Source organism: Tursiops truncatus, chromosome 18 (genome assembly GCF_011762595.2).
Source record: "Tursiops truncatus isolate mTurTru1 chromosome 18, mTurTru1.mat.Y, whole genome shotgun sequence".
NCBI classification, from domain to species: Eukaryota; Metazoa; Chordata; class Mammalia; order Artiodactyla; family Delphinidae; genus Tursiops; species Tursiops truncatus.
Window position 1 is genome coordinate 22270758 of NC_047051.1, and position 9579 is coordinate 22280336.

The window sequence follows — 9579 nt, forward strand, 5'->3', positions numbered from 1 at the left end:
TCCTGCTCAGAAAGTGCTGATGCTTCATTCATCCATGCAACAAATATTGAGCACCTGTTGCGTTGAGCCCAATACTGTACTAAACTTTGCGCATACAGCGTGGTACAAAGTGCAATAGGGCCTCAAGGAGGTCTCTCAGTCTACGTGTCCTTGTCCTGGAATATTTCAAGGCCCCCATTGCTTGGTTTTGACATGTCTTTCTGACTTTATGTCAACCATGAAACTTTCCCCTCCACCAGCCTGGTCTATTCACCATGCCCAGCTCACTCTGGGCCTTTCCTCTCACCACTACTGGGGCATGGACTAGCCTTAGCCAAAGCCCATCTCTCCTTCGAAACCAACACAAGTCTCCCCTCCATTAGCAGGACTTCTGAGGCCACTTGGGTTTTGAGAATTCCAGCACCTAAGCCCCAATGGTGCTTCCTTGGCACTACGTACTTCCTGCCTGACGGCAGATTGCAAACTGGCCAACTGCTGTGCCTGCTATGACCACTGCTGCCCTCACTCACTGTACATGAGACCCCAGAGAGCTGTGATCACGTGGACCTTCTTTCTGTATCCAAAGCCCTGCTGTGAGCAGTGAAGATAGCTGGGGGTTGGGGGACAGCTCAGGTGTTGGCAGGTGCTTCCAGAGCATTTTACACTATTAAGAAAAGCGCAATTATATCAAATCTCTGAACTTAACGGGAGAAAGGCTTTTGTGGTCGTTTAGTAAAACTACCTCATCTTCCAGATGTGGAAACTGAGGACCAGGGGAACTGGTTTACCCAAAGCCACTAGGTGAAGTCGTAACAGAGTCAAATCTGTTCTCCTTGTCCACTAAACTAACCTGTCTCTATAGAGTCCGGCAGTTGGAATCCTAAAGAACCTGCCATTTCAGGACACACATGAAAGAAATAGGAAATGCATTGGTTTCTTATTACGGCTTTAACAAAGAACCACACATTTAGTGGCTTAGACAACACAAATTTATTATCTTACGGTTCCGTAGGTCAGAAGTCTGACATGGGTTTAGCAGTCTCACTGCTAAAATCCAAGTGTTTGCACGACTTCATTCCTTTCTGGAGGCTCCAAAGGAGAATCTGTTTTCTTGCTTTTTCCAGTTTCTACAGGTGGCCTGCATTCCTTGGCTCGTGGCCCCTTTTATCCATCTTTCAAGCCAGCAACGGTGTGTTGAGTCTTTCTCACGCTGCATCACTCCCGCCTCCTCTCCTGCCACCCTCTTCCACTATTAAGGACCCCTGTGGTTACAGTGGGCCCACCGGGATACTCTTCCTATCCTAAGTTCAGTTTAATAGCAACCTTCATACCTCTTTGCCATGTAAAGCAAGATATTCTCACGTTCCCTGGATTAGGAGGTGAACATCTTTGGGGGAGGTCCTTATTCTGCCAACCCCAGGAAAGGAACAGAGAAATGAGAATGAAGGCCAACTCTCTGTCGTGTTTTCTTAATTTCTCTAATTCTCTGTGACCAGAAAAAGTTAGTTTGAAGATATCTTAGATTAGGCTTCTCTTCTGAGCCGTGATCTGGTTAATGGTCAAGACACAAAGGAAAGGAAAATGCCAAAATTTATAGAAAAGAAGCCTCCAAATGTTGGCGAAAATGGGATGAGAACCAAGGGAAGACCTCTTTAGTTTCTAAGGGCCTGAGAATTTCTAGGCTTCAAGGGTGTGGGCTTAGTTTACCAGAGGAGGGAGTTTACATGAGACATGTAGATGGAATCCCTGACTTCAAGGCCTGTTGGTCATTAAAATCAGTAAGTAAGAGTAGAGCAAGGGGGCTTCCCTGGTGACGCAGTGGTTGAGAGTCCACCTGCCGATGCAGGGGACACGGGTTCGTGCCCCGGTCTGGGAAGATCCCACATGCCGTGGAGCGCCTGGGCCCGTGAGCCATGGCCGCTGAGCCCGTGCGTCCGGAGCCTGTGCTCCGCAACGGGAGAGGCCACAGCAGTGAGAGGCCCATGTACTGTAAAAAAAAAAAAAAAAAAAAAGAGTAGAGCAAGGAAGGGAATGTCTTGGACAATTTAAGGCCGGAATCAACGAATTTTGGTTCAGGATGTTTTCATAGACTCCTGGCCTCTCAGAGTGGAAACAAAGGGCCTTAAGAAGTTCCTTGTCTGACCTCACACCTAATGCAAAGTCCTCTGTAAGACCTTTGACCACCCACCAATACCCTGCTTTGTGGAGCTCTGGCCAGAGGTAGCAAATCCTCTAGATTCCCTTAGGTATTCTCCAATTTTCTGTGCTTATGATTTTCTGTGACCCTCAACTTTTATTTCTAATTAATTCTTGGAGTTGGTGGGAAAATCTGGCAAACTACCCCTCCTGATCTTTTCTCTATCAGGGTGGTAGGATTTTGACTGTTGTTCTACCTTCACATGGAGAGTCTGACACCTCCCTAGACCACATGTAGTATTTAACCTTCACTGATGGGACTGTGAGGAAGGGAGAAAGAGCCCAGGGAGGAGTCATCTGCCGGTGGATTTGGTTTCACAGAGCTCTCTTGTCCTCATATGCTGTAGTGGCTGTTGTTTAAGCTGCCTAGCACCCTTCCCCCACCTCTTTTGGTAACAGACCCTGTCTCCTGGTCACATGGGACACATGACCCAGGAGAGCCAATCACATACCTCACTTGCTTAGTCATTGTGGCTGGACCAATCAGCATCATCACTCGGGGATTGTTTTCTAATCCATGGGAGGAGGGGGAGGAAATGCCCATCTGCTCAGATCCTGAGCTGTGAGGAGGTGAGATTTGCTCATGGCCACATCCCCACCTCCTAGAGAAGCTCATCTGGGAAAATGGCATCATCCAGGAGTGAAAAGAAGAGAGAGTGAGTATCCTCAGGGTGTTTTCAGGTCCCTCAATCCAACAATCCTTTTTTATGGTTTGGTTATATGAACAAATAAATTTCTCTTTTAGGCTTAAACTGGCTCAAGATGTGTTTCTTCCATCTGTAACCCATGAGTCCTAAATCATTTGGGACTTTTCCCAGTTTTCCTGTTTTTTAGAGACTCTGAAAAGTAAACTAAAGATCAGAAATGATTCGTCTCAGAGTCCAACCTGTCCATGAGGGTTTGGGGAAGAACGAGTAGAAAGAAAGAGTGGAAAATCATGCAGGTGAGAAATAAAGGCTCTTGTGTGAAGCCAGTGAGATGGAATCCATGAGTGATTCATGGGGTCCCTCACCCTTTGGTCCTTTTGGACCTACACTTGCTTAAAATAAATCATAGCCCTAAACTCACATGGATTCAAGCCAACCTTGGGTTGCCAAAGGGAGTATTTTTCTACTTTATGGAAATGGTACTATTTGTTTGGTGTAAATCAGAGCTTTAGAGAGTACCCAGTAGATTCACTGTTAAGCCCAAGGGAAAGGGGAGGGAAGCAAGAGAAAAGTCTAGCAGTAAAGGAGAAAGAAACATGACTCCACCAACAAGATGCTGACTGAATATCTCCTATGAGTGTTGGTCTGTGCTCGTTTCAACTTGTCATTCCAAAGCACCAAGCAGAAACCTTATTCGTGATGACAGACGCTAAGAATTAGGTGTGTCTGGTAGAAGAAAAATGCACACTCAGGTAGGAATGGCAGGCAGCAAAGTGGACAATTACTCATGAAGGCTATTAAGGAAGGAACAAGGATGAGAGGGCCCATGTTAAACTACACATTAAGTTAAAACATATGGAAAAAAATTTTTTTGGATATATATTTAAAGCCTGTAACGGTCTATACAAAGAGGCCGTGGCGTCTCCCTCAGAGGGAGGCTATTGAGGATAGTTTAGACTGCCTCATGACCGCTTCTCAGGCTTGATTATAGGTCTGCAACTTGGCCCTCACATCTGCTTTTCAGTATCACCGTGGGGGAGGGCAATTTGTCCCTTTGGACTCTGAAACATAATCTAAGGCTTTTGCATTTTTTTTTTCTGGCAGAGTTGGTTTTCCATGTTTACTTTGTCAAGAATGGCTTTATATATATTTTTTATATATACTTTTTTTTTGCAGTAAACAGTTGAACAAAATGTACACAGTGTTGTCCAAACTTCTTAAGTGCTCCCAGATTTGGAAGCAGTGTTTATTTATGTAGCTTTCAGAAAGTCCGAATGGGTCTGATAGGTCAGAAGACACCTGAACTTTTGACTCTGCCCTTCAGCTCACACACTGTTCTGTCCATTGTTTTATCTTCAAAATGGGAAAACGAGGAACTATTCTTTGGCCATATCTTGCTCACAGAGCCTTTCCCCTCCTGCAGACTGTGCCACCACCCGCAAGCTTGAAAACACCCAAGGAAACCATCCCGGCATTGTGAGTAGACTAATCACCACGTACCACTCAGTTTTCCCTTCCTGGACTGCGTCACTGGCCGTAGCCCTGTGGTTCCCACGTTGTTTCTGTCATCGTCCCAAGGAGCATAATTCCTGATCCTGAGTCTGGGCAGGACAGCCTGTCTCAGCACGAGCTCTTATGTAAGGTGGCTATGGGAAGAGTTGGCAATAAACAAACATATTTCCAGCCATTGTTTTCTCTGCAGTCTTGAAAATTATTTTCTCTGGGGCAGCTGCTGCTCTCCTGCCCCAGGATGGAAGATTCCCAGCTTAGAAATGTCTTGCGCTGCATTTCTAGATTCTAAAATCAGAACGAAGTGAGCCACAGTGTTCAAAGAACTTATTGAGCACGGGAACATTTAGATGGATTTCTCTGCAAGGGGATTTGAGGCAGCATTTCAGAAAGTTTGTCCACCCATCTGTGCTGCTGGTGACTGTTGGTAAATCACATGGCCCTTCAGAGCCACGGGCAGGGAAACCAGAAGACGATAGGAACTGACCTGGGAATGGAGAAGTGATTTCATGGCTACCAGGTCCTGTCCTCCAGTGTCAAAGTCAGACTCACTGCATGAACAGATTCCACAAGTATGAGAAAAATGGGACTATCTGCAGACTCCATTTTTCCTTGAACCGCTCCATCTTAGAAACTCAGAGGAGGGACGGTTTCCAATACTGCCTTAAAAGACTCTGCCTCTAACTCCCATTACTGAATTTAGTGAAAATCCCACCCAAGTAGGCAGTTCCTGGGAGAATCTTGTAGGGACACTCAGCCGGCTCCTGGTTCACTGGGGGGTATCCCTGGGCTTCCTGTGGTTGACACGACATCACCTCCCCACCCCGCCCCGCCTTAGTAGTCTCCATTGGGAGGCCCCCGCCAAAATGATCATGTCCCCACTTTCCCAGCAGTGGCCAGCTGCTCTGGGGGTACCCTCTGTGCTGAAAGCCAGGTTGATTCCTCTGTCTCTCTGAGTAACTCAAGTCATCTCACAATGAATTACGAAGTGCATTTGTTATTTTTTTGGGGGGTGGTGGTGATGGGGGTGGGATGCACTCCCAGAGTCTCTTTTAGTTCTCCTTGAGCCTCCTGAGACCCCCGAGAGAGGACCCATTGCCTGTAGCCTGGACACGTCACTACACACTTGACTTGACACGTCACTACACACTTGACCTCTCTGACAGTGACCACCCCGCTCACTGTCAAGGCTGGGTCTGTGTCTGTATTCATCCTACCTCGCTCACTATCATCTCCGTAACATCCATAGGACGAGGATAAGGTTACTTGAAAGGGAAGAGGCTCACGCAGGCCACTTGGCTCGTCCTCGGTCACCTGGAGCTAAGATCAGCTACGTAATTTGCAGGGCCCGGTGCAAAATTAAAATGTGAAGTCCTGTTCTGAAAAATTATTAAGAACTTCACGATGGTAACAGTCAAGCACAGGCCCTCCTGTATAACTACACAGGTAACACACCCGTGGAGCCTGTGTCGTTTTATTTGAAATTGCCAGTTTTCTGAGTGGAGTGACTGGAAGAGACAAGTACTTTGAAGACCACGTAAGAAAGTCTATGACAGAGAGGCGTCAGCTGGCTGCCTTTAGCAGCGTGCTGTAAGTGGGGGAGGTCTTCTGGGGACACCCTGACTAGCAGGCACCATTCTCAGTACTTCCATATGTTAAGTCATTTCATATACATACACGCATATAATTTACATCTGTTACATCACGAAGGCTCACAGCAACCATAGCAAGTACTGTTATTTCCCCCTGCTTTACAGCTGAGGAAACTGAGGCACAGCAGCATTTAAGAAAACGTTGAGAGTCTGCTTCTCAGCGTTCTGATACAGAACCTCTGTTTTTCAAGTCTACCCAGACCTTACCAGACCTGGAGGGACTGAATCATGGTGAACTCATGGATCATTGATTTCTATGCTGCAAAAACACATGTATGCCTCTACAGTGACAGGCGCTACCATTCCAGTAATTCAGTTCCATGAACCAGGGCACCCCTTTGGGTATTAAGGTGCCTGGGGTGACTAAAGTCAGAAGGTTTCTCAGGGAGCAGAGAATCAAAACCAAGCTAACTGCAAAATCTCAGGGGAGACCTTGACCAGACTAACGCAGAATCCGGGAAACGGTCCTCCTTGTCCTTAATGCCCTTCTTTCTGGTGGGTGGAGCCCCTACCTGCTGAGCACAGAGGCTCTGTCCTGTGCATGGAGTCACTCCCACCACCTCATGCCAGGCCAGTGACATTACACCCGAGGGGGGTGTCCCTTTCTTTACATTGTTGCAATCAGGTCTGGGATTTGATCGCAAACATCACAATCCCGGCAGCAGTTTATTTACAAACCAACTCTGAGGATGCCCAATCCACAGAAGCCCTGCTGATTTCCACCAGTTTCCATTTCCAAGGACAAACTGAATCTGGCCCTCTATGTGCTGCCTAAACTTAGCACTTAAGTAATTCCAAAGAGAAGCAGCATGTTAACATGTTAAAACGAGATTGCGTTGGTTCCATCAGGAATGTAGGATAAAGATGCCAAGCTGGCCCCTTGGAGGTAAATTAACTCCCTAAAAGCTCCTACCTGAGTAGCACTGAATAAGTAAACAACAAAACTACACTTGGACAGGTTTCAAGTGGGACTGAGGAAGTAGTCGTAAAATAAATGACTTTTGCATCATCAGGGAATTCATTTTTGTTTTGTCTTGTTTGTTTGTAAACCTCACTTGAAAGTTGTCTTCTCCCTGCCAAAAGCCAGGATGATTCAGAGGACCCATCTTCTGATGTACAGAGAACCTGCAGCAGGTGATTTTGAAGGGCATCTTCTGGGGGCCAATTTAGAATAGCACGATTGGATTATAAAGATGATGATGATGATAGCTAACATTAAAAATATTTTTACTATATAGGTGGCAAGAATTTGCTGAGTAAAAATAAGTATTTTCTAACAACACTATGAGATTATTCTCATTTTACTGAGAGAAAATGGATTTGGGACCAGCAATTGTAATAGAGATGAAGGTGATGATTCTTAATCTCTGAACTAAAAGCATTAAGAATTGGCTGCAGTTGGAAACTTGTCTTAGATGGTTCCAGGCAGACGAGTGCGGGCTGGACAGTGGTGGGGCACATGAGGAAGGACGAGAGACTAAAATAGCCACGTGATGAAGATAGAAGAGGGTCCTAAAAGGACGAGGGCAGAGAAAGCACCGGGGCAGGTGTTTCTCTGGGTTAGGTCCACCTGGATAAAATTCTCCTGAGATCCCTCACTGGGAAGGGGTCAGAAAGGCCAGCAGGACCATCTAGTCTCTAGTTAGGTATGAATCTTAATTGTGACTGATTATATATGTGTTCATTTATGCTCAAGTTAACTGTGAGTAGATCGGTAGGATGTCATTCCACGGGATGGATTTGGCTTTCTTTCCTAATCTCTTTTGCTTCATTAGAAACTCCAGTTAATGGAACACTTCCAATATCGTGAGAAGCAGAAGCCAGCTGACCAGCACATAGTCACTTAGCCTTCTCTTTCTTCCCGGGAGGCAGTTACATCATATCCATTTGTAAACAGGAAAGAGTGGCTTGGAGGTACTCAGTAATTTTCACAGTGAGGTAGTTCACAGGTGAGTGGTGCAGATCTGGGTCTCAGATCTCTCTGGCTCTTTCCCCTTCAGTGGAGAATCAGTCAAACAGCAATCCTCGGATAGGCGCAGTCAACCAGGCTTGTTCCTGTCTTCGGCATGCCTCCCACTGCCCTGTCTGCAGCTACCCTCCCCGCAGACCACACCCCCGCCCCGCCCACCAGGGTCTAACCTCAGGTACATGGTGGTCTCCTTTAGCTCATTGCTTTGCCTACTCAGGTGTGGTAACTGAGAAAAACAAGAATATGACTGTGATTTTCTTAGCTACTTTTTAATGTTCAAATCAGCTCTTCGAAAACAAAGTCAAGATGCAATAATAATAAGTGTTTATAGTTAAAGTAGGGAATCAAACAGCGCTTCTATAGCATCTCCTATGTGGCAGGTACTGTTACCGGTGTGTTCCATGAATTCAGTTTGCCCCTGGCTCCATAAAGCAGTCTGTGTGTGTGTGTGTATTTGCCTCTTTGCGTGTGTGTGGTATGTATGTGTGTGTGGCAAAGGACGCTAGAATTTCAATTTTCTCTTGCTCCCATCTTTGAACTTCTCAGAATTAATTTTAGCCGGGCTGGACCTAAGTAGAATCTAATTCTTACTTGTGGCTCCCCAAATGGTCCCACTCTACAGGCTGCCTGTTTGGCAAAGGGAGGGGCCAGACAAGACACAAGGGTCTGAGGCCCACCCTGGAGTCCCCCAGGCCTGACCTCTCTGGAGGTGTTATCAGAACCTGCGGTCCCTGTTCTGCTTCCTCTCATTTTGCTTCTTCCCCCGCCATCACGAAGTCTTTCTTTTGACGGTGAAGAGCCATGTGCTAGTTCCCTTGTATGCCAACAGTCTCACGCTCCTCTGGCTCTCAGGGCCAAGGCCCCCGTCCCATGGGACCTTGTATACTTGGTTTCCCTGCACCCTAGGAGGCCGGGTGCCCACACAGCGATGTGAGACACATGTGTGCAGTCGGGGGAGAATTTAGCTCCCAGGATTCAAAGACATTCAAAACCAAGCTCTGTGTAGTAATTCCCCACATAAATCTTGCCTTTGACTACAAATTATTTAGACTATCCCATTTCACTTCCTTCTCCTCTCCCATCAGATTCAAAGGAGTTTAGACTTAAGAGAAACATTGGGTCTGAATTAAGCTGAGTCATTAACTTGATCATCTTTTAGTCTCTCGTTTCACCGGGGAAACCTGGGAATAGGGAGATGTAGGGGCAGGGGCTCCCCAAAGCAGGGACTCTGAAGATATCTATGTGAAAAAGGCATTTGCAAAGCCAAACTTGCTGTGGACTTTATGATATTGAAGATGGTGCAGTCCAAATGAAACAGAAAACATAAGGCTGGCCCACCTCACTGTGACATTATGGCCCTTAATAGCTGTCCTGGGTGGTGCACCTCCAGAAATTTGAAACAGGAAAGAAACAAGATTCCAGGGGTTCCAGCAAGACCGTAATGACAGCTTTAGAGAGCGCTGCAGCCACCTTTTTTTTTTTTTAGGCCTCTGCCCCGCCCCTGGGGTCGAGGGTAGTATTTGATCCCTACAGCTTTCTTTCCATCCAGTTCAAGTACCTGCTTGCAGGCTTCCCTGGCCCAACATGCAAACAATAAGTGACAAAGGAAAACTCCGGCAGCAGGTTC

General features: G+C 46.4%; 1 long non-coding RNA gene across 1 annotated transcript; it reads left to right on the forward strand.

Moving 5' to 3' along the window:
• Window positions 1–2699: 2699 nt before the first annotated feature.
• On the forward strand, window positions 2700–4509 carry LOC109550214 (uncharacterized). Its single transcript, XR_002176615.2, has 3 exons — window positions 2700–2831; window positions 2994–3118; window positions 4246–4509. It is a non-coding gene; the product is annotated as an uncharacterized lncRNA (long non-coding RNA).
• The last annotated feature ends 5070 nt before the right edge of the window (window positions 4510–9579 follow it).